Genomic DNA, 24,116 nt, shown 5'->3' with positions numbered 1-24,116 from the left:
TCGCCCTCGCCTGCCCATACACCTGCCCAGCTCGCCCAGCCCCTCAGCTCGCATGTCACGCTCGCCCATCACCACCCAGCCAGCTCGCCCAACCCATCAGCTCGCCTGACAGCACGCCCACACGCTCGCCCTCGCCTGCCCATACACCTGCCAAGCTCGCCCCTCGCCGCATGATTGCCCACGCCGTGCCACGCTTGCCCCTCGCCCGAGTGCTCGCCCCTCCGCGTATGCCACGCTCGCCCGAGCGCTCGCCCTGCCTTCTCCTCGCCTCGCCATCTTCCCGCGCAAGCCACCGCCCAGCCTCGCCATGCCGCTTCTCGCCTGACCGCCCGTCACGCTCGCCCCGCCCAGCGTTCAGCCCAACGTGGATCACCCTCGCCCCCTCGCCCGCTCGTCCGACGTTCATGCCGCAATTTCGCCCACACAAGCGCCATGCTCGCCCGACGTCCACGCCGCAAGCTTGCCCACACAAGCGCCATGCTCGCCCGGCGCCACGCCCAGTACGTTGAATTTTGATACATTCCCTTGCGAATGGTTGTGTGATTTCTGAAAAAATTATGGGGGCGTTGCCCCCACACCCCACGACCTGAACGGGCAGGTCGATCCCCGTAATTTTCGCTGCGGCAAACATCTTTCGTTATCGACAAACAAAATAAATTTTTCTCCTCCCAAACTCTGCTCCTCTACTAGGCGATGCCTTAGTAGGAAAAAAAAAATTTAATTTCTCCCAAACTCTGCTTCTCTGTTAGGCGATGCCTTAGCAGGAAAATTTAATTCTCCTCCTCCACTCTGCTCCTCTGCTAGGCGACGCCATAGCAGAAAAATAACATTTTTCTCCTCCCAAACTCAGCTCCTCTGCTAGGCGATGCCTTAGCAGGAAAATAAAAATTCACCACCCCCACCTTCTAACTACTCTGCTAAGCCGGGCCTTAGCAGGAAAATAAAAACTCAACACCTCCACCCTCTAACTCCTCTGTTAGGCCGGGCCTTAATAGGAAAATAAAAATTCAACACCCACACACTCTAACTCCTCTGCTAGGTCGGGCCTTAGCAGGAAAATAAAAATTCATCACCTCCACACTCTAACTCCTCTGCTAGGTCGGGCCTTAGCAGAAAAATAAAAATTCAACACATCCACCCTCTAACTCCTCTGCTAGGTCGGGCCTTAGCAGGAAAAATAAAATTCACCACCCCCACACTCTAACTCCTCTGCTAGGTCGGGCCTTAGCAGGAAAATAAAAATCACCATCCCCACCCTCTAACTCCTCTGCTAGGCCGGGCCTTAGCAGGAAAATAAAAATTCAACACCCACACACTCTAACTCCTCTGCTAGGTCGGGCCTTAGCAAGAAAATAAAAATTCAACACCCCCACCCTCTAACTCCTCTGCTAGCTCGGGCCTTAGCAGGAAAATAAAATTCACCACCTCCACCCTCTAACTCCTCTGCTAGCTCGGGCCTTAGCATGAAATAAAATTCACCACCTCCACCCTCTAACTCCTCTGCTAGGTCGGGCCTTAGCAGGAAAATAAAAATTCACCACCTCCACACTCTAACTCCTCTGCTAGGTCGGGCCTTAGCAGGAAAATAAAATTCAACACCTCCACCCTCTAACTCCTCTGCTAGGTCAGACCTTAGCAGGAAAATAAAATTCACCACCTCCACACTCTAACTCCTCTGCTAGGTCGGGCCTTAGCAGGAAAATAAAAATTCACCACCCACACCTTCTAACTCCTCTGCTAGGTCGGGCCTTAGCAGGAGAATAAAAATTCATCACCTCCACACTCTAACTCCTCTGCTAGGCCGAGCCTTAGCAGGAAAATAAAAATTCAACACCTCCACCCTCTAACTCCTCTGCTAGGTCGGGCCTTAGCAGGTAAATAAAAATTCAACACCTCCACACTCTAACTCCTCTGCTAGGTCGGGCCTTAGAGGGAAAATAAAATTCACCACCCCCACCCTCTATCTCCTCTGCTAGGCCGGGCCTTAGCAGGAAAATAAAAATTCAACACCCACACACTCTAACTCCTCTACTAGGTCGGGTCTTAGCAGGAAAATAAAAATTCACCACCCCCACCCTCTAACTCCTCTGCTAAGCCGAACCTTAGCAGGAAAATAAAAATTCAACACCTCCACACTCTAACTCCTCTGCTAGCTCGGGCTTAGCAGGAAAATAAAATTCACCACCTCCACCCTCTAACTCCTCTGCTAGGTCGGGCCTTAGCAGAAAAATAAAATTCACCACCTCCACCCTCTAACTCCTCTGCTAGGTCGGGCCTTAGCAGGAAAATAAAAATTCAACACCTCCACACTCTAACTCCTCTGCTAGGTCGGGCCTTAGCAGGAAAATAAAATTCACCACCTCCACCCTCTAACTCATCTGCTAGGTCGGGCATTAGCAGAAAAATAAAATTCACCACCTCCACCCTCTAACTCCTCTGCTAGGTCGGGCCTTAGCAGAAAAATAAAAATTCAACACCTCCACACTCTAACTCCTCTGCTAGGTCGGGCCTTAGCAGGAAAATAAAATTCACCACCCCCACCCTCTAACTCCTCTACTAGGCGATGCCTTAGTAGGAAAATTTAATTTCTCCCCGGCACTCTGCTCTTCTACTAGGCGAAGCCATAGTAGAAAAATAAAAATGTGCCACCCCCACCCTCTAACTTATCTGCTAGGTGATACCTTAGGAGGAAAATTTAATTTCTCCCCTGCACTCTTCTCCTCTACTAGGCGATGCCATTGTAGGAAATTTTAATTTTTCTCCTGCGCTCTGCTCCTCTACTAGGCGATGCCTTAGTAGGAAAATTTAATTTTTCTCCACCCCAACTCTACTCCTCTGCTAGGCGATGCTTTAGCAGGAAAATTTAATTTTTCTCATGCGCTCTGCTCCTCTACTAGGCGATGCCTTAGTAGGAAAATTTAATTTTTCTCCACCCCAACTCTGCTTCTCTGCTAGGCGATGCCTTAGCAGGAAAATTTAATTTCTCCCCTGCACTCTGCTCCTCTATTAGGCGATGCCATAGTAGGAAAATTTAATTTTTCTCCACCTCAACTCTGCTCCTCTGCTAGGCGATGCCTTAGTAGAAAAATTTTATATTTCTCCACCCCAACTCTGCTACTCTGCTAGGCGATGCCTTAGCAGGAAAATTTAATTTCTCCCCTGCACTCTGCTCCTCTACTAGGCGATGCCATAGTAGGAAAATTTAATTTTTCTCCACCCCAACTCTGCTCCTCTGCTAGGCGATGCCTTAGCAGGAAAATTTAATTTTTCTCACTTTCATAATACACCACCATTCATGAACTGAAAGAAGAACTTGATTTTATTGAATTCCAACTGATTACATGGGAAAATGCAAAGATGAAATACATCAACAATAAATTCAAGAGTAATATTTTCTGAGGTGGTAAGCATTTCAGGGTCTCTTTGAAGCCTTGCCCTGCGCTTTCTACAACTTTTATGCTCCTCTTATACCTCCCTGGGACAAAGTCACTCACTTAGAAGCTTCTGCGAATGACTCTACGACTGTAAGACTGAGCTCAAGCTTCCATGCGAATGCTCGCGACCTCTCTTTTCTTCTTCCTTCATGATTCTTTCATTACAACGACGTGCGAATTTTTGGTCCCCGCACAAGACTTTAACTCCTTTTCCCACAGGAAACTTAAGCTTCTGATGATAAGTGGAAGCTACGGCTCTGAAATCCTTCAGGGGTGGCCGCCCTATTATTCAATTATATGCTGATGGGGTATCTACCACAGTGAAGGCTATCATCTTTGTTACCCGCCGAGGATCAGTCCCCAGGATAGGGGAAGAACAATCTGACCCAAAGGCGGGATGGCGTGTCCTGCAAACCCATACAGCGGGGCTGATACCGGCTCAAACTCAAATCCTCCCATTTTCATTTGATCCAACGTGCTCTTGAACAAGACGTTCACGGAGCTTCCATTGTCAATAAATATTCTCGCCACATCATGATTGGCAATGGTGGCCGTTACCACCAAGGCATCGTTATGTGGAGTCACAATGCCTCGGAGGTCTTCTGGCCCAAAGTTGATGACGGGGTCTTGTGGTAAGTCTACACCCCTAGATATCTCAAAGTTCTCCAACCTTCTCCCATGTGCCTTCCGAGCTCGCCCAGAGTCTCCATCAGTAGCACCCCCGAGATCATATGAATCATTCATCTCGTAGGGTGGTTATCCTCATTTATTCCCCTCCTCGGTTCGACGAGCTCCTGAGGGACATCTTGACATCGACCTTCCCCTCTCTGCTCACTCATCCTCTGATTTATCCATGGAGGGCCTTGACCACGCCTAGGGGGCGAGCGAGACCTTTGTCGACTCCTGAATGAGGATCCTTCTCGTCTATCCCGTGAAGGCAATCTAGCACTGCACCCAACCCTTCGCGACTTCTCCCACCTCCTCGCAGGCTCCCTCACCTCCATCACCTCGTCCCGAATCCTATCTAGGGGAATATGGGATGAGAATTGTCTTCTACTACTAGTTCTGTCTTCCCCTCTCTCGCCCGCGCCTCTCTTCCTACTTCCTCTTTCCGCTCCCTCAACTCTACTTCCCCAAAATCGCTGCTCCATCCTCTTATGTAGCTGGGCATCTTCGAGATTTACATATTTTTCCGCTCGAGATAACAAATCATCAAAACTTGATAAAGGTTTCTTCACTAACGATTTAAAGAACTCTCCTCCTCTAAGTCCCTGGGTAAAGGCACTTATCATGATGTCAGGAGTGGCCGCTGGTATCTCTAACGCTGCGTTGTTGAAACGCTGAACAAACTCTCGCAAAGTTTCAGCTTCTTGTTGTTTCACCAAAAACAGGCTCAAATAGTTTTTTTGGTGTTTTTTGCTGCTAGCGAATCTGTGCAAGAAAGCAGCTGAAAAATCCTCGAAAGATCGTATAGAGTTGGGCTGCAAGGTGTTAAACCATTGCTGAGCTGACCTCACCAACGTGCCCAGAAACACCCTGCACCTGACCCCATCTGAATATTGATGTAATAGGGCCGCATTCTCAAATCTCCCCAAGTGTTCTTCGGGGTCAGTATGTCCATCGTACTCTCCCACATTCGACTGTTGAAAATTTGGAGGAAGTCCTTCTTCTAAAATGGCTAGTGAAAAGGGACTTCCTCTCTTGGGTGCCGGCGCTCTGCTTCCTAACTGCTGCCTCAACATCTGTATTTCCTTCCACATTTCTCTCATCTCACCAATCTCCCCACTTTGGTGGGGCTGTGTCTCTTCAACCCTGCTCTGGTGGGCCTCAGCATTTTCCTTTTGCTCTTGGCGAGTGGCTTGCTCTTCAGCAAACATAGATTCTTGGTTCCTTTTCATAGCCTCATCCACTGTCCGAGTGATAAAGTGACCCAACTGCTCCAGGGTTAAGTTCTCCACATTTTCATTAGGACGGGGTTGCTCGACCATGTTCTCTTGACGAGGTTGTTCTGTTCTCGCCTCCTGATGGGGTTGTTCCTGCCTTGCCTCAGCATGAGACTGTTCTGGTCCCCTCTGAGGACGCGATGATGCTGAGGTAGCTCTTCTACTCCCTCTTTTCCCTACCATCTCTACGTCTCAACTCAAATGTTCCCACAGACGGCGCCAAGTGATACTCACGGGAAATTCAGGGTCCGATTCCAGCAAGGGTCACTAGTCCAGACGCAGGTTTTGAAATTACCTTGAGTCTGAAATCACAAAGAAGACCGTTAGGAGGGGGTCAGGAGGGTGTCCTGGCGTAGCCCCTCCGACGCTCAAGTCAGTGACTGAGGATGTATGGGGGGAGCAGCTAAGGGTGCTGCTGAAAACAATATATTGAATCCCTAATTATACGCTCAAACCTGGTATTTAAAAAGAAGAATACATGGGCTTGTCATGGGCCATTCACCTGCGGGCCTTAGATATGGGCCGGAAGTTTGGGCTGGATTTTGATGGGTTCATCCCTGGGGTATCAGATGATTTTACATATGCAGATATGGCGAGTGATTTGGACTCGAGAAAGTCTACGTTTGAGTTTATTGTTGATATCATCTGATTGTTTTTTACATAAGAGCTTTGTATACCCATTAAATTTTATCAGTGAATGATTTAAGCAGCCTACCAATCTCGTGGTTTTTATATCGATTTGTGAGTTTTCCACGCTAAAAGCTATGTCGTTATTTTTCGTTATTCATGTGATTTACTGTCGCTCAATTAAAAATATTATAAATTAATAAATTTATTGTAAAAATGTGGCAAATTGTAAATTTTTGTAAAACTAGTACAATCCGGGACTTGCTGTCCCGGATTCATATTTTTAAATTTTTTTTTAAAAAAGGAAAAGAAAGTGGGGGCACGAATTTTAAAAAAAATAAAAGAAAGATCGGCGACGGTTTGCAAAACCGTCGCTATTGGCGACGGTTTAACCAAAAACCGTCGCTAAAACAAATCCGTGAAACACTTTCACGGATTCTAAGAAGCCGTGTGTGTTTTCTTCCTTTAAGTACAAATGCGGGTATTCTTTCCATCATCGTCGAAAATAATTGTTCCTCATATTCATTCTCGCAACTTATTTCTTTCATCCGATTTATATGTGCAAAATCTATCTTTTCTACTTCGATAATATATTAATATTATTTGTTGATTTTATCGTCAATTTCAATTGAAGAGATACGAAGATGTAATGTTTAATTTCGTTGATAATATTATAATTATATATTAAGAAGTAATTTTTTTGTGTAATTTTTTTTATAATACATGTCATTTATTTCAGATATTAGCATCGTCTGTTGATATTATTACAAGTTCGGTATAATTACGTCTGAGAAGATAATTTAATTAATTTTTTTAATATTTTGTTTGTATTATTTGTATTATATTAATGTAATTATAATTTTGTTCACTAACATTATATGATTAAGTATAATTTAGTTAAATAGTATATTTTTAATATTAATCGCGATATTAAAAAATAGTTTGAATATTAAAAAAATAATAAATATGGTACCTGCAATGAACAAGAATTATTAATAAATACAAAATTTTAATACACAATTTTGTAATTAAATTAATAACTTCACATATTATAGTTTTTTTATTTATAATTTTTTTTTTAAAAGCCTGTTCATTATACCAGTTTTAAGTTTTAAGTAATAACAATAGTTATAATATTAATTGTATTATTGGAATTGTAATACCGTAATTTAGAATTTTTCGAATAATAATAAATATACTTAATTTAATTATAATAATTATATTTACGTGATATAATATTATATCTACACTAATTACAATAATTACAATAGTTATATTTAATTTACGTGATATAATATTATATCTACAATAATTACAATATTTAATAAATATACTTAATTTAATTACAATAATTATATTTACTTGATATAATATTATATCTACAATAATTAAAATAATTACAATAGTTATATTTATTTTACCTGATATAATATTATATCTACAATAATTACAAAATTTAATTAATATACTTAATTTAATTACAATAATTATATTTATTTGATATAATATTATATCTACAATAATTATATTTAATTTATGTGATATAATATTATATCTACAATAATTACAAAATTTAATTAATATACTTAATTTAATTACAATAATTATATTTACTTGATATAATATTATATCTAAAATAATTACAATAATTATAATAGTTATATTTAATTTACGTGATATAATTTTATATCTACAACAATTACAATAATTACGATAATTATAATATTAATTGTTTTATTGGAATTAAAATATGTATATAAATTACGGACTTTATATTTACGTGAAATTTTATGTATAGTATATGTATAATTATAATATTAATTGTATTATAAATTACGGAGGTTAAAATTACGTGAAATTTTAAAACTTATTCTCAATATACTTTAAAAACGTAACAAAATACTTTATAATTTCATTAGTATTAAGTACACTAATATTAACTCATTCTTATATTAAATTAAATTATTTATATACGGAACTTGTAATAATATCAACGGACGATTCTAATATCTGAAATAAATGACAAGTATTTTAAAAAAATTACACAAAAAAATTACTTCTTAATATATAATTATAATATTATCAACGAAATTAAACATTAACTCTTCGTATCTCTTCAAATGAAATGGACGATAAAATCAACAAATAATATTAATATATGATCGAAGTAGAAAAGATGGATTTTGCACATATAAATCGAATGAAAGAAATAAGTTGCGAGAATGAATATGAGGAACAATTATTTTCGACGATGATGAAAAGAATACCTGCATTTCTACTTAAAAGAGGAAAACACACACGGCTTCTTAGAATCCGTGAAAGTGTTTCACGGATTTGTTTTAGTGACGGTTTTTGATTAAACCGTCGCGAATAGCGACGGTTTTACACAAACCATCGTCATCTCCCTTTTATTTTTTTTTAAATCTGTGCCCCCACTTTCTTTCCCTTTTTTTAAAAAAAATAAAAATAAAAAATATGAATCCGGGACAGTAAGTCCTGGATTGTACTATTTTTACAACACTTTACAATTTGCCATATTTTTACAATAAATTTATTAATTTATAATATTTAAAAAAAAAAACCCTTACAAGGGGAGAGGTGAGCTTACCAACGGGCCAACAGCCCAAGCTCTGATTGGCCTATTTGATTGCAAAAATAGGGAAAAAGAACTATTTATTTCACTGTGATTTTACGAGTCATGTATTTATTGGTTTTTACTCAATAACTTCTTAGGTAATATTTGCAAAAGTTTATTTTAAAATATTTTCAAGCTTCTAACTAATAGAATATTTGAAAATTATATATAAAACTGTAAAGTACTTAAAATAAGCTCTTGCGAATACTACCTTATTACAACATCATAAGTTTGGCTCTAAGGTTGGTTCTCACGCCAACGAAACATTGCAACACCTAAATGATGATCCAAAATGCTTTGGTGCTTTGACGTTTACTTTAGAAAGTACGACTTTTTGACACTTATTAACGCGCTTATTCACTATACATTTAAAAAAAAAAAAATCAACCGACATTTTTGGGTTATACATTTATAAATTACTTGAATAAAACATGGTAAAATATCATTGTTATATTTATATTTTTGGAGTTCATAATTTTCTAATATCTTTACTTTACTTGTGGCTATTAGCAAAAAATTACATGTTTAAATAAAAGCATATGAGTTTTACATTTATAAATTAGTTGAAGAAAACATGGTAAAAATCATTGTGATATACTTTTTTTAGAGTTTATAATTTTATACTCTCTTTATTCTACTTGTCGTCATTAGACATAAGCTATATGCCTTTTTTATAACCAACATTTTTTGGGTATACATTTATAAACTACTTGAATAAAATATTATAAAAAATCATTGTTATATATATGTTTTCGGAGTTTATAATTTTCTAATATATTTATTTACTTGTGGCTATTAGCAAAAAATTATATGTTTAAATAAAGTTATATGACTTTTACATTTATAAATTACTTGAATATAACATGGTAAAAATCATTGTGATATACTATTTTTAGAGTTAATAATTTTCTACTCTATTTATTCTACTTATGACCCTTAGCCAGAAATTATATGTTTAAATAAAATTTATATGCCTTTTTATATATAATTTTCTAATCTCGTTATTCTACTTGTGGTCATTAGGTAGAAATTATATGTTTAAATATAAATTATGTGCGTTTTTTTAGAGTTTTTAATTTTCTAATCTCTTTATTCTACTTGTGGCAATTAGACATAAATTATATGTTTAAACTAAGAGTAGGTCTCTTGTGAAACTATTTCACGGATATTTATTTGTGAGACGCCAATCATATCTATATTTACAATAAAAAGTAATATTATTTGTAATATTTTTTATGAACGACTCTAATATGAGATTTGTCTCATAAAATTGATATGTGAGACTCTCTCATTTGAGTTTTAGTATTAAATTATATATTTTAAAAAATATTAACTATATCATGTGACTTGGTTTTCGATATTTAATTCATTTTTTTTATTTTAAAATGTTTATGCTTTATATTTATAAATTATTTTAATAAAATATGATCAAAAAGTTATTGGAGCAAAAAATGAAGGAAAAAGTTAGTTAATAAAAATATTATAATGGACTAAACTTAATTAAACTCATATATATATATGTATATTGTATGTGCACAACATTTCTAATCATTATTATAACATTTTTAAAACATGAATTAGGCAGGACATAAAAAATAACATAATTAAACAAAAGAAAAAAAAAGTGCATTACCTATAAATTTCGACTTCTAAAGATTGAAGTTGGTGATAGTCAAGACCATTATTTTGTAAAAAAACAAAAACAAAAAACAAAAGCTAATTTTTGAATGACACACTTGTTGACTGCCTTGCTCCAAAGTTAGTATAGCAAAAAATGAAGGAGAAAGTTAGTTAATAAAAATATTATAATGTACTAAGCTTAATTAAACTCATATATATATATATATATATATATATATATATATATAATTACATAATTAAACAAAAGTAAAAAAATGTGCATTACCTATAAATTACTAAATCCATCTAAAGATTGAAGTTGGTGAGTGTGAAGGCCATTATTAGTTAAAAAAAATAAAAGCTTATTTTTGAATGAGCCACACTGGTCGACTGTCTCGCTGCAAAGTTAGTTGAGCAAAAAATGAAGGAAAAAGTTAGTTAATAAAAATATTATTATGAACTAGCTTAATTAAACTCATATCTAAAAATATTACATGATAGTATTCTATATTTTCTTAATTTTTTTTTGCTTTCAAATTTAATTTCATCATCTATCGGTCTTTAAATATATTTTAGTGTTTTTCAAAGCACCTAATCTTAGAAGTGATCAATTCAACAAAATAATTATTAAACTTTGTATACAACAATAAGTTGATTAATACATTTTACAATTACAAAAATTGTGCATTGACAACAATAAAAAAATGAATTTTAGAATTAACTATGATTATTTAATGTAAATATCAAATTTAACATCCTAAATTTGGAAAGATATTTATTGGAATAAAGTAAAATAAATAATTAATCTTTTGTAAAATTTTAGTAAATGCTTCTGTTGTGGAAAAAATATTATTCCAATGTTAATTGAACATATGGAATGTAATAAAAATTTAAAATGTGTCGATCTTTTATGTTTGAGTGTATTGATTTTATAACAATAATGTATTTTTATGTTTTTTACTTTATCTCTAAAATATAAATTATCAAATATAAATGATGATAAATATTTATATATGTGTATGAGTTTGGCCGAAAGCTTAAGAAAGAAAAAAATTTCTAGTACATTTTAAGAAAAATGAGCAGTTGATGTTTCAAATATTATGTTGTTAAATTGATTTCGGTATTTTGATTAAATAGAACGGTTATTAATAAATAAAATAAAAAAATCTATAAAATTATATATTATTTTTTTATCAAAGTTTTAAAGTATAAATAAATATTTTTCGAAAATTCAATTTGTTGTCATTTATTAGATGAATAAATTTTGATTAAAAATTTTAATTATTTTTTAGAACATATTAAAAATTTAATAAAGTTTTAATAAAGATACATACTAATATTATTATTAATAATAATTTAGTGAAAACTAAAATATCAAAAATTCACTACGACACTATACATTTAAAAAGTTGAAAAACTTAATATTATATATAAAAAATTATATTTTATTTAAAATATTCGAGAATATTGATAACTAAATATATAAAATTTCACAAAACTCAAAATCATAATACAAATTAAATAAAATGATATAATACAATAAAATCTAATTTATATTTTCACAGAACATCATATTCTAATTTGAATTTTTTTGAAAAAAATTGAAAAAATCACATTTAATTACGTATTTATTTTCAAATATTTAATGTTGAAGATTAATGAATTAATATTGATAATACACTTAAATTATTGTCAAGATCATATAAAGTTATTAATTAATTAAAACTCACATAAACAATAATTTTTTTTTAATCGAAATATCAATTTTTATAGATTTTTGTAATCAAATAAAAATAGCAATGTTTTAAAATATTTAAAGAAAAAAATATTAACTATATAATAAGAAAAATAGCAATAAAAACAATATAGCATATTATAATTTTATCATGATTATTATTTTTTTAAAAAAAGTAATTATATATATATATATAATATATAAATATATATAATGATAAAACAACACAAAATCTCAGATTCTCACTTCTCGGACTCCGCCGACCTTATATATATTTATCTACCTTGTCATTCGAAATTCTAATTTTTACGCAAACACAGCACTTGCACGCTGCCTTCCGATTCCGAGTCTTCATCACCATTAACGATGTCTTCTCAGGCAAAGGCAGGAAGGATCTTCTTTTCGACGTTCTTTCAAGAATCGCCACAGGTATTATAGCCTTCATCTGGTTGCTTGTTAATGGCGGGTTTTTCTTTTTTTGTCGAAGCGATGAGGGGCTGTCTTTCTGCATCTTTAATCGGATTCTTCTGGGTTTATGTTTTTGTGTGTTTTCTGGTCCTGTTTCTTGATTTATACGGCAGTAATGAGACGAATATTGAATAAAATTTCCTTCTTCAAACAGAATGAAGAAATCTTACCAGTTTCACATCGTCCAAGTTCCAAGAAATTGAAAACGACGAAGCCGTTCAAGATTGTTACTTTTGCGCCTAATCCAACCGGGTACTTTACCAAGTCCGAGCCTAAAGCTCGATCTTCTTGGTTTTCTTGCGTCTCTAATTGTTTTCACAAAAAAATTAAATCCACCAGTAATCTTTGAATCTTCTGCACAGGTACAATGCTTTATCTTTTTAAAATTCTCTTTTTCTTACATAAATAACTTGAGTTTTTCGAACTACATTCTTGAATGGACTTTTGGTTACAGTTTTGAAAATTAGTTTCCCTAGAAATTTTCTACGATAGTTTTTCGAATCACAAAGTTTAATGGACTTTTGAAAATTAGTTTCCCTAGAAATTTTATACGATAGTTTTTCGAACTACAGAGTTGAATGGACTTTTGGTTATGTTTTTTAAAATTAGTTTCCGTAGAAAGTTTTTACGATAGTTTAGTTTTTCGAACTAGAGAGTTTAATGGACTTTTGGTGACGGTTTTGAAAATTTGTTTCCCTAGAAATTTTTTACCATGTCTGATTGATAGTCGAAAAGAACAAAGATGCAAATATTATTGAAAAAAGTCAGCTATACCAATATTTGGAGCTAACCATAAATATGATGCGAAAAAATCAACCTCCACGATAGAGTGAAAGCCACCACTAAATCATAGAAAAACTAAACAAATCAATATATGGTCCTAGCCATTAATCAAATTTCAGATTTGATAGTTCAAATAGAAAAAATTAAACAAATCAATATGTGGACCTAGCCATGAATAAAATTTCAGATTTGATAGTTCAATTAGTATATCCGTTATGAATTAGCAACTTATCTTCTTGCATTAAAGCCAGAAGTTACGTTGAAACGATAGAGTGAAAGACACCACTGAATCATAGAAAAAACTAAACAAATCAATATATGGTCCTAGCCATTAATAAAATTTCAGATTTGATAGTTCAAATAGAAAAAAACTAAACTAATCAATACGTGGACCTAGCCATGAATAAAATTTCAGATTTGAAATTTCAATTAGTATATCCGTTCGCTTGTCTTTCGTATTAAAGCCAGAAATTACGTAGAAACTGATTTAGAATAATGTGTTGCAATAGAAATTCAACTTGCTGACTAAGGTGGTTGGTGCTTTAAATTTTGAAACCCTTAGAAATCCTTAGGTGTATGTGTCATTAATTTTTTTTTTTTTCATAAAAGTTCAATTTAACGATATCTTGCTAAATGTGTCTTTCACTGTCAGTTATGCTCAAACGTAAAAATTTGGAAAATTGATTTGGATTGGCTTGAGTTTGGTCAAAATCAATTACTTTGCACGCGCAATGCATCTCTTTTTTTGTGAGATTTGACTTTGAGGCTCTTTGAAATATAGAAAATGGAATTTACTCGTGACTTAGGATTTAATCCACCCTTGTAGTCTAATCACTTGTGCTCAAAGAAAAATCATATGAAGGTTTATTGAAAAAAAGGGCAGTAAGGAAACAAAATCCATACTGCTTTTGTGTTTGGAAAAAGCTACCTATGCAAATTGAAGGTTAGTGTGAAGCTCCGGTTGGAAAAAGCTACCTAACAAATGAAGGTATTAGAGTGAAGCTACTAATCATGTTGATTTGGAAAAAGCTACCTATGCAAATTGAAGGTTAGTGTGAAGCTCTAGCCGGAAAAAGCTACCTAACAAATGAAGGTATTAGAGTGAAAGCTACCAACCATGAACCATATAGATTTGGAAAAAGCTACCTATACTGAAGATTGCAGGGTAAAGTTTGAACAAGACTTTCCATTTCTGTCTTTCAGTTAGCTGATTTTGAAGATCTTCCTCAAAAGATGATTGTCTAGTTCACCCACACACTTGATTTATACTTGACATTGAGTAGATCTGATTGTTTGATGAGTACGAATTTCTACTTTTGAGTATAACTTTGGTTGAATCCACATTATGAGCATTGTGTTTGTTGAAAATTGAAAAAAAAGGCGGTTGTATATTTTGACAGTTGACACATACATCTGTAGAATTATCGGGGTTGAAAAGATGTAGCATCTTGCCTCTTTGGTTAGTATCAAAAAGTCGATTCATGTTAGCACCAAGGGTATTCAAAATAAACTGAATAAAAGAGGACAATGCTGACTTACGACACCCAGACACACACTACATAGTGTATTTACAACCCAAGAAAATTTACAAGAAGTTAGAGAATGAAACTTATCTCATAGAAACCATTGGAAGTATCTGTGTGTTTTCAAAAAAATATGTATACAATTTTTTTCCAGAACAGACTATTCTTTGTGACAAAAGCATTCATGATACTTTATGATTCAACTTGTTTTACCTTAGTTCCAACGTGACTTCTCCATAAATCTAAGTATCGAGCGGTAGCATTCATACCCAAAGCTTACCGAGTGGAAGTCAAAGATTTTAGACTCTATATAATTTCAAATGCCATATTTTGATCATTGTCATCCAAGCCAGCCACATAGGACAGGGCGTTCTGCTGTTTGAGCAATCAATTGCTAATGCTCGCTGGAGCACTTAATATAGTGCATTTGACAGAGTACAAGACATTCCTCACATGTGGTATCCAAACTCCAATATAAGAAAATGAAATGAATATGTTTTTGTTTTAATATATGTTTGAATCATTTGGTTCGACGAATCGGGTATCTGCTGATGTTGTTATGTTAAATTCAGAGGCTATTTTGCATAATTTGGATCCCATGAGATTTCATGTTATCTAATTTGAAGTCAGCTTCCGAAGGAAATTATCAAATAGTCTTTCTAGTAAAAAAAAGTTATAAATGTTGGGTTCCAATGTCTCTTGTGATTATTAGGGACATGTATATTTGGTAATTGAGAAATGAGAAATGAAAAACGCTCAACCATTTTTCCCAGGAATTAGGAGACCCAAGCATTGTTAGATTACTGGACGAAGCCAGTCGAACATAACATTTCCAGTTGAGCCTGACGAGCCAGAACAATTCATGCGGAACGAACTATGAGGTGAATGCGTGAGAGTGATTGAGCTACGCCACTCTCTAAGGTAAGAAGGGTTAAAAAGGTAAGAGAACTATGTGGGCTTTGATTCTTCTACACCCGAAGAGGATACATAGGCAACTTAAAAAGTTCAAGCCCTTCCCTCCCCTTTTTTTTTCCCTTCTTAGAACTATATTAGTTTGATATCTATATATTTGAACAAGAGGATGCACTGGCAACTTCAAAAGTTGAAACTCTTTTGGCTTTCAAACCCTTGCCTTTCAGACCCTTGCCTTTGTTCTCTTTGTTACTCATATTTATTCACTACATTGTTGTCTCAAATGTTTTATACATTTTTGTTTGCATGAATTTTGTTTGCATAATTCTTTTATATTCAATTTGAAGAAATCCATAATGTTAAAAAATTATTTGACAAACAAATTAATCATCATGTTGTAGCCAATATGTTTCTTTTTTTAACAATGTCTTTGATTGGTTTAGTCTCTGCTTGGAACAAGCTTAGGAGAAGCAAGTCTGAAGATCAGATCAATCCCATTATATTTCAGTTCCCGATTTTCAATATATGTTGATACAAGTTTTTGATCTTGGTTCGGAATAAAATTTTTGATTTTCAGGGATATATAAGCCAGTGGAATACTGGAAAAATGAATGTGGGATTCCACCAGCGGAGAGGCGTAACGCATCATCTGTCTTTACTCTCAGAGAAATGGCGGAGGCAACTTGTTCTTTTGGCAATGAAAATTTATTAGGAATGGGTGGAGATTTGGCCGAGTATACAAAAACTCTGCGTTCTGGAGAGGTATGTTCTAGCACGAATTTCTTGTTTTAGTGTTAAATTCTTGCCTCGAATTGAAGATGAATAACTTTGGTTGTAGCAATCAAGAAAATGGAGCTGCTACAGTTCAAAGAAGCGAAAGGGGAGCGAGAATTTCGGGTGGAAGTTGATATTTTGAGCAGATTAGACCATCCAAAACTTGTGACATTAATAGGGTATTGTGCAGATGGGAAGCATAGGTTCCTTGTTTATGAATATATGAACAAAGGGAACCTGCAATATCATTTGAATGGTTTATCTTTTACTTTTTGTGTTTTTGAATTTGAATATATTGTTTCTAAAATGTCGCATTATGGGACACACGACGAATATTCTGGCAGTAAAATAGTAGATATGGTGTTAAAATGATTTGATCATGAGAATTTAGGGATAGGAGAAGTGAAGATGGATTGGTCTGTATGGTTGAAAGTGGCTATCGAAGCTGCTAGAGGACTTGCATACCTGCATTCAAGTTCTGCTGTTGGGATTCCTGTTGTCCACTGAGAATTCAAATCCGCCAATGTTCTTCTTCACAGTAACTGTGAAGCAAGGGTAATCTGTGATTTTCAAGCCTAGATAGGTGCGAATCCATAAAACTTTTTTCATTTGAAGGGTCAACTAGCCCTGTTCATCGACTGTTCGATCCACTCTCAGATTTCGGGCTAGCAAAGTTGATGCCAGCGAGCAAAGAAAAACATGTGCGACAGCTAGAATACTCGGTACTTACGGCTATTTTGATACGGAGTATACATTGGTTAAAATATGCTTTCAAGTTTGAAGAAAATAAAATCACATCTATCATTGACCAAGATTTTCAAGTGATTTTAACTCCGAGATCAAAACTTTTGCTGTATTTTTTAATGAAGAATCTTGAAGATTTTTGGGTTCCCTATCCTAACTTGGATTTCATCTAATAAATTTAAAAAGAGCTTTTTTTTCGTAAATAATATATTTGGATGGTGATTAGAAACTAAGAATAGAAGGTCTATTCTAACTTCAATTTACAAAATGGCAAGAACGATTGAGCTATGGAAGTGTATATACCTTGGAAACAGACATGAGAACTCACTTTACAAAGTGATGTATACATGTTTTGACAAGGAGGGCGGTAGACCTGAACCAAGGACCAAGTGAACAAAACTTGGTATTACATTTTGATACCCCATGATGAGCCCATTATCCCTGGCCCATCCCTAGCCCAAATGGAAGAGGTATTCTCTTATAAATACCAGGTTTGAGCGTATGATATTTCATTCACTATATTGTTTTCAGCAGCACCCTTAGCTGCTCCCCCTATATATCCTCAGTCACTGACTTGAGCGTCGGAGGGGCTACGCAAGGACACCCTCCTGGCCCCCTTTAACGGTCTTTTTCGTGATTTCAGGCTCAGGACAATTTCAAAACCTTGCGTCTGCACTAGTGACACTTGCTGGGAGCGAACCCTAAATTTCCCGTGAGTATCACTTGGCGCCGTCTGTGGGAAAACTTGAGTTGAGACGTAGAGATGATAGGCAGGAAAGGAAGTAGAAGAGCTACCTCAGCATCATCGCGTCCTCAAAGGGGACCCGAACAGTCTCATGGTGAGACAAGACAGGAACAACCGCGTCTCGAGACGAGACAGGAACAACCTCGTCCAGAGACAAGAACCGAGCAGCCCCTTCAGGATACAAGGGTCGAGCAAACCCATCCCAATGAGAATGTTGGGAACTTGACTTTGGAACAGTTGGGCCAATTTATCACCCGGACAGTGGATGAGGCAATGAAGAGGAATAAAGAGTCTATGTTTGTAGAAGAGCAAGCCGCTCGCCAGGAGCAAGAGGAAAATGTGGAGGGCAGTCAGAGTAGGGGGGAGGAGACGCGACCCCTCCCAAGTGAAGAGAATCCGGAGATAGAGGAGATGTGGAAAGAAATACAAATGTTGAGGCAGCAGTTGGGGAGCAGAGCGCCGACACCCAAGAGAGGAAGTCCTTTTTCACTAACCATTTTAGAAGAAGGGCTTCCTCCAAATTTTCGACAGTCGAATGTGGGAGAGTACGATGGACATACTGACCCCGAGGAACACTTGGGGAGGTTTGAGAATGCGTCTCTGTTGCACCAATATTCGGATGGAGTCAGGTGCAGGGTGTTTCTGGGCACGTTGGTGAGGTCAGCCCAGCAGTGGTTTAACACTTTGCAGCCCAACTCTATACGTTCTTTTCAGGACTTCTCAGTTGCCTTCTTGCACCGATTTGCTAGCAGCAAGAGGCACCAGAAAAATTATTTGAGCCTGTTTGTGATGAAACAGCAAGAGAATGAAACTTTGCGAGAATTTGTCCAGCGTTTTAACAGTGCAGCGCTGGAAATACCAGCGGCTACCCCTGACATCATGATAAGTGCCTTCACACAAGGACTGAGGGGAGGGGAGTTTTTCAAGTCGCTGGTCAAGAAGCCTCCGTTGAGCTATGATGATCTGTTGGCTCGAGCTGAGAAATATGTAAACTTGGAAAATGCCCAACGGTACAGAAGGATGGAGAAATGGCCCGGAGGAAGTAGAGTTGAGGGAGCGGAGAAAGGAGGAAGGAAGAGGGGTGCGGGGGAAAGAGAGGAAGACAGAACTAGTAGTAGAAGACAATTCTCATCCCATGTTCCCCTGGATAGGAGTCGGGACGAGGTGATGGAGGTGAGGGAGCTCGCGAGGAGGTGGGAGAAGTCGCGAAGGGTTGGGTGCAGTGCTAGATTGCCTTCACGGGATAGACGAGAAGGATCCTCATTCAGGAGTCGACAAAGGTCTCGCTCGCCCCCTAGGCGTGGTCAAGGCCCTCCATGGATAAATCAGAGGATCGGGGAGCAGAGAGGGGAAGGTCGATGTCAAGATGTCTCTCAGGAGCTCGTCGAACCGAGGAGGGGAATGAATGAGGATAACCACCCTACGAGAGGAATGATTCATATGATCTCGGGGGGTGCTACTGATGGAGACTCTGGGCGAGCTCGGAAGGCACATGGGAGAAGGTTGGAGAATTTTGAGATATCTAGGGGTGCAGACTTACCACAAGACCCCGTCATCAGCTTTGGGCTGGAAGACCTCTGAGGCGTTGTGACTCCACATAACGATGCTTTGGTGGTAACGACCACCATTGCCAATTATGATGTGGCGAGAATATTTATTGATAATGGAAGCTCTGTGAACGTCTTGTTCAAGAGCACGTTGGATCAAATGAAGATGAGAGGATTTGAGTTTGAGCCGATATCCACCCCGCTGTATGGGTTTGCAGAATGCGTCATCTTGCCTTTGGGTCAGATTGTTCTTCCCCTATCCTTGGGGACTGATTTTCGGCGGGTAACAAAGATGATAGCCTTCACTGTAGTAGATACCCCGTCAGCGTATAATGGAATTCTAGGACGACCAGCCCTGAAGGATTTTAGAGCAGTAGCTTCCAGTTATCATCAAAATTTTAAGTTTCCTATGGGAAAAGGAGTTGGAGTCCTATGCGGGGACCAAAAAGTCGCACGTCGTTGTTATGAAAGAATCGTGAAGGAAGAAGAAAAGAGAGGTCGCGAGCATTCGCATGGAAGCTTGAGCTCAGTCTTGCAGTTGTAGAGTCATTCGAAGAAGCTTCTAAGTGGGTAACTTTGTTCTGTGAAGGTATAAGAGGAGCATAAAAGTTGGAGAAAGCGCAGGGCAAGGCTTCAAAGAGACCCTGAAGTGCTTACCACCTCAGAAAATATTACTCTTGAATTTATTGTTGATGTATTTCATCTTTGCATTTTCCCATGTAATCAGTTGAAATTCAATAAAACCAAGCTCTTATATTAAGTTCATGGATGTTGTTGTATTGTGAGGATGAAATAAATTTTATTTTCCTGCTAAGGCATCGCCTAGCAGAGGAGCAGAGTTGGGGTGGAAGAAAGATTTTATTTTCCTGCTAAGGCATCGCCTAGCAGAGGAGCAGAGTTGGGGTGGAAGAGAGAGGAGCAGAGTTGGGGTGGAAGAGAGATTTTATTTTCCTGCTAAGTCATCGCCTAGCAGAGGAGCAGAGTTGGGGTGGAAGAGAACTTTTATTTTCCTACTAAGGCATCGCCTAGTAGAGGAGCAGCGTGTAGAAGAAAAATTTTATTTTCCTACTAAGGCATCGCCTAGTAGAGGAGCAGCGTGTAGAAGAAAATTTTTATTTTCCTGCTAAGATATCTCCTAGCAGAGGAGTTAGAGGGTGGGGGCGTTGAATTTTCATTCTCCTGCTAAGGTGTCACCTAGCTGAGGAGTTAGAGGGTGGAGGCGTTGAATTTTTATTTTCCTGCTAAGGTATCACCTAGCAGAGGAGTTAGAGGGTGGGGGCATTTAATTTTCATTCTCCTGCTAAGGTATCACCTAGCAGAGGAGTTAGAAGGTGGAGGAGTTAGAGGGTGAAGACGTTGAATCTTTATTTTCCTGCTAAGACTCGGCTTAGCAGAGGAGTTAGAGGATGAAGGTGTTGAATTTTTATTCTCCTGCTAAGGTATCACCCAGCAGAGGAGTTAGAGTGTGGAGGTGTTGAATTTTTATTTTCCTACTAAGGCCCGGCTTAGCAGAGGAGTTAGAGTGTGGAGGTGTTGAATTTTTATTTTCCTGCTAAGGCCCGGCTTAGCAGAGGAGTTAGAGTGTGGAGGTGTTGAATTTTTATTTTCCTGGTAAGGCCCGGCTTAGCAGAGGAGTTAGAGTGTGGAGGTGTTGAATTTTATTTTCCTGCTAAGGCCCGGCTTAGCAGAGGAGTTATGAGATGATGAGGTGAGAGTTTGATTTTTCCTGCTAAGGCCCGGCTTAGCAGAGGAGTTAGAGGGTGGAGGTGTTGATTTTAATTTCCTACTGAGGCATCGCCTAGCAGAGGAGTTAGAGGGTGAGCGCGTTGAATTTTATTTTCCTGCTAAGGCCTGGCTTAGCAGAGGAGTTAGAGGATGGATGTGTTGATTTTATTTTCCTGCTAAGGTATCACCTAGCAGAGGAATTAGATGGAGAAGATGAATTTTATTTTCCTGCTAAGGCATCGCCTAGCAGAGGAGTTAGATGGTGGGTGCATTGAATTTTATTTTCCTGCTAAAACATCGCCTAGCAGAGGAGTTAGAGGGTGGAGGTGTTGAATTTTATTTTCATGCTATGACGTCACCTAGCAGAGGAGTTAGAGGGTGGAGGTGTTGAATTTTATTTTCCTGCTATGAACTATGTTAGAAGAGGAGTCAAGGGCACGGGGAAGTGGAAACTATTTCCCTTCAAAAGCTTAGTAGAGGACCTTGAAGATGGGGGCGACGAGGGCATATTGTGTTAGAAAAATTTATTTCGTTTGTCATTAACGAACAATGTTTGCCGCTGCGAAAATTACGGGGTTCGACCTGCCCGGTCAGGTCGCGGGGATCGACCTGCCCGGTCTAGTCGTGGGGGCAACGCCCCCATAAAATTTTTTCAGAAATCACACAACCATTCGCAAGGCAATGTATCAAAATTCTCAACGTACTGGACGAGTGCTCAGGCGAGCGTGCGTTCGGCAGGTCGACTTGACAAGGGGATGGGGCGAAAAGGTGAAGGGAGCGGGGCGAGCACGCAGCAGGTGTGATGGGCGAGCGTGCGCTGGTTGGGCGAGCGTGCGAGAGCGAAGAAGGTGCTTGGGCGTGAATGCGGCGTGATGGCAGACGAACGTCGAGAGGGCGAGGGTGAAGCGCGGCAGGCGATGGCGAGAGCAGAAGGCGGGCGAGCATGGCGCTTGGGCGAGCAGGAGGTGCACCGGGCGAGCTGGGGTGAAGCTCGGGCGAGCAGGATGCGCGGCGCGGGGCGAGCTTGGGCGAGCATGGAGCAGGTCGAGCGTCTGCGCGCGGTGCTGGGCGACCACTGCGCCGAGAGCGGGCGAGCTGGGGTGAAGCTTGGGCGAGCGTGGCGCTTGGGCGAGCAGGAGGTGCGCCGGGCGAGCTGGGGTGAAGCTTGGGCGAGCGTGGCACTTGGGCGAGCAGGAGGTGCGCCGGGCGAGCTGGGGTGAAGCTTGGGCGAGCGTGGCGCTTGGGCGAGCATGAGGTGCGCCGGGCGAGCTGGGGTGAAGCTTGGGCGAGCAGGAGGTGCGCCGGGCAAGCGGGGGTGAAGCTTTGGGCGAGCAGGAGGTGCGCCGGGTGAGGCGATGGTGGAGCGGTAGCTTGGGCGAGGCGGGGCCGGTGCGCGGGGTGAAGCGGTAGCTCGGGTGATGGCGAGGTGATGATGAAGCGGTGCTAGGATTACGATTTGATTTGTTTCCAAATTTTTGGGGACTGACGAAAGGCTGGAAGATAATGCACAACTCGCACCCGGTAACCCGAGGACAACACGACTAATCGAACTTCGAACCTGCGATTCAGTTCGACTCGGGAGGGGGAGACTGGTGATATCCCATGGATGAGCCCATTATCCCTGGCCCATCCCTAGCCCAAATGGAAGACAGGCCCATCAAGGGCCCATGTATTCTCTTATAAATACCAGGTTTGAGCGTATGATATTTCATTCACTATATTGTTTTCAGCAGCACCTTTAGCTGCTCCCCCTATATATCCTCACTCACTGACTTGAGCGTCGGAGGGGCTACGCCAGGACACCCTCCTGGCCCCCTTTAACGGTCTTTTTCGTGATTTCAGGCTCAAGACAATTTCAAAACCCTGCGTCTGCACTAGTGACACTTGCTGGGAGCGGACCCTAAATTTCCCGTGAGTATCACATTTACTTCAGAATCACCTTTCCGAGGATCAATTTAAAATGTTCAGAGACCAGTTGAAATTATTACAAGCATTAACAAATTACCATTCATGTGCTTGAAACTTTCACAGGTTAGACACATTCTGAATGACACGAAGAAGCTGAAGAAGGTGATCAATCAAGAAATGGAAAATGATAATACATGATGGAGTCGATAGCCATGTTTGCGAATTTAGCATCGAGATGTGTCCGGTTAGACAGTAGAGAACGGCCCTCGATGTCAGAATGTGTAAAGGAACTTCGAATTATTAGGTACACTAATTCTTTAGGACTTGGGATGGCTATGCATACACTTAGAATGATATAAAAATTGTTGTTTCCGAACGGTATGCGGCACAGAACATAGCTGTTAGTCTCCAATTCTTGAATTCATATTACAGTGTCAAAGTGAATAAAAGATCAGCATAGCATACATGCCAGGTATGATTGTCATGTTTCAGTAATTGTAAGTGTTCATGAGATAAATGTACTTGTATATTTATGGAGAATTGAATATTTAATGCTCCATGGCTTCAGTGCCAGTGACACTAATAGTTAAATGTATTACATATATAACATGCACGTGAAAATCAATTGAGACAAACTTTTTAGTTGTGTATTATGCTGAATCATCACCTTAAACACAATTGTTGAGTGCTCGAAACTTGACAAAAGTTAATATTGATTTTCAAAATTATAACGCATTCATGTCGTTAATTAATAACTAGTAATGGCTAAGCAAGGGCGTTGCGCGTGTTAAAATTAATTAATTAATAAAGATTGAGTGGACGATTTTCTCTATCAATATTTCTTTTGGATTAAAATACATACGAAATAAATTATAAAGTTTTTCAATAAAGAAATTTTCATACCAAAATACCAAAGATATTACTATAATAACAACATTTTCAATAATACAATAATAGATTATGCCATGCTAGTGATATGATAAGAGCTTCATT

The 24,116-nt window shown here is 38.2% G+C and overlaps 1 long non-coding RNA gene and 1 pseudogene across 1 annotated transcript; both read left to right on the top strand.

Moving 5' to 3' along the window:
* The first annotated feature begins 15,040 nt into the window (after positions 1 to 15,040).
* LOC142524035 (putative serine/threonine-protein kinase PBL28) lies at positions 15,041 to 17,254 on the top strand (annotated as a pseudogene).
* A 285-nt stretch (positions 17,255 to 17,539) lies between these two features.
* LOC142524036 (uncharacterized) lies at positions 17,540 to 23,589 on the top strand. Its single transcript, XR_012814816.1, has 2 exons — positions 17,540 to 17,601; positions 23,247 to 23,589. It is a non-coding gene; the product is annotated as an uncharacterized LOC142524036 (long non-coding RNA).
* Positions 23,590 to 24,116: the final 527 nt, after the last annotated feature.

This window comes from Primulina tabacum, chromosome 14 (genome assembly GCF_025594145.1).
Source record: "Primulina tabacum isolate GXHZ01 chromosome 14, ASM2559414v2, whole genome shotgun sequence".
Taxonomy (NCBI): Eukaryota; Viridiplantae; Streptophyta; class Magnoliopsida; order Lamiales; family Gesneriaceae; genus Primulina; species Primulina tabacum.
Note: the sequence above shows the minus strand (reverse complement) of the source record. Positions and strands in the feature narration are given on the sequence as shown.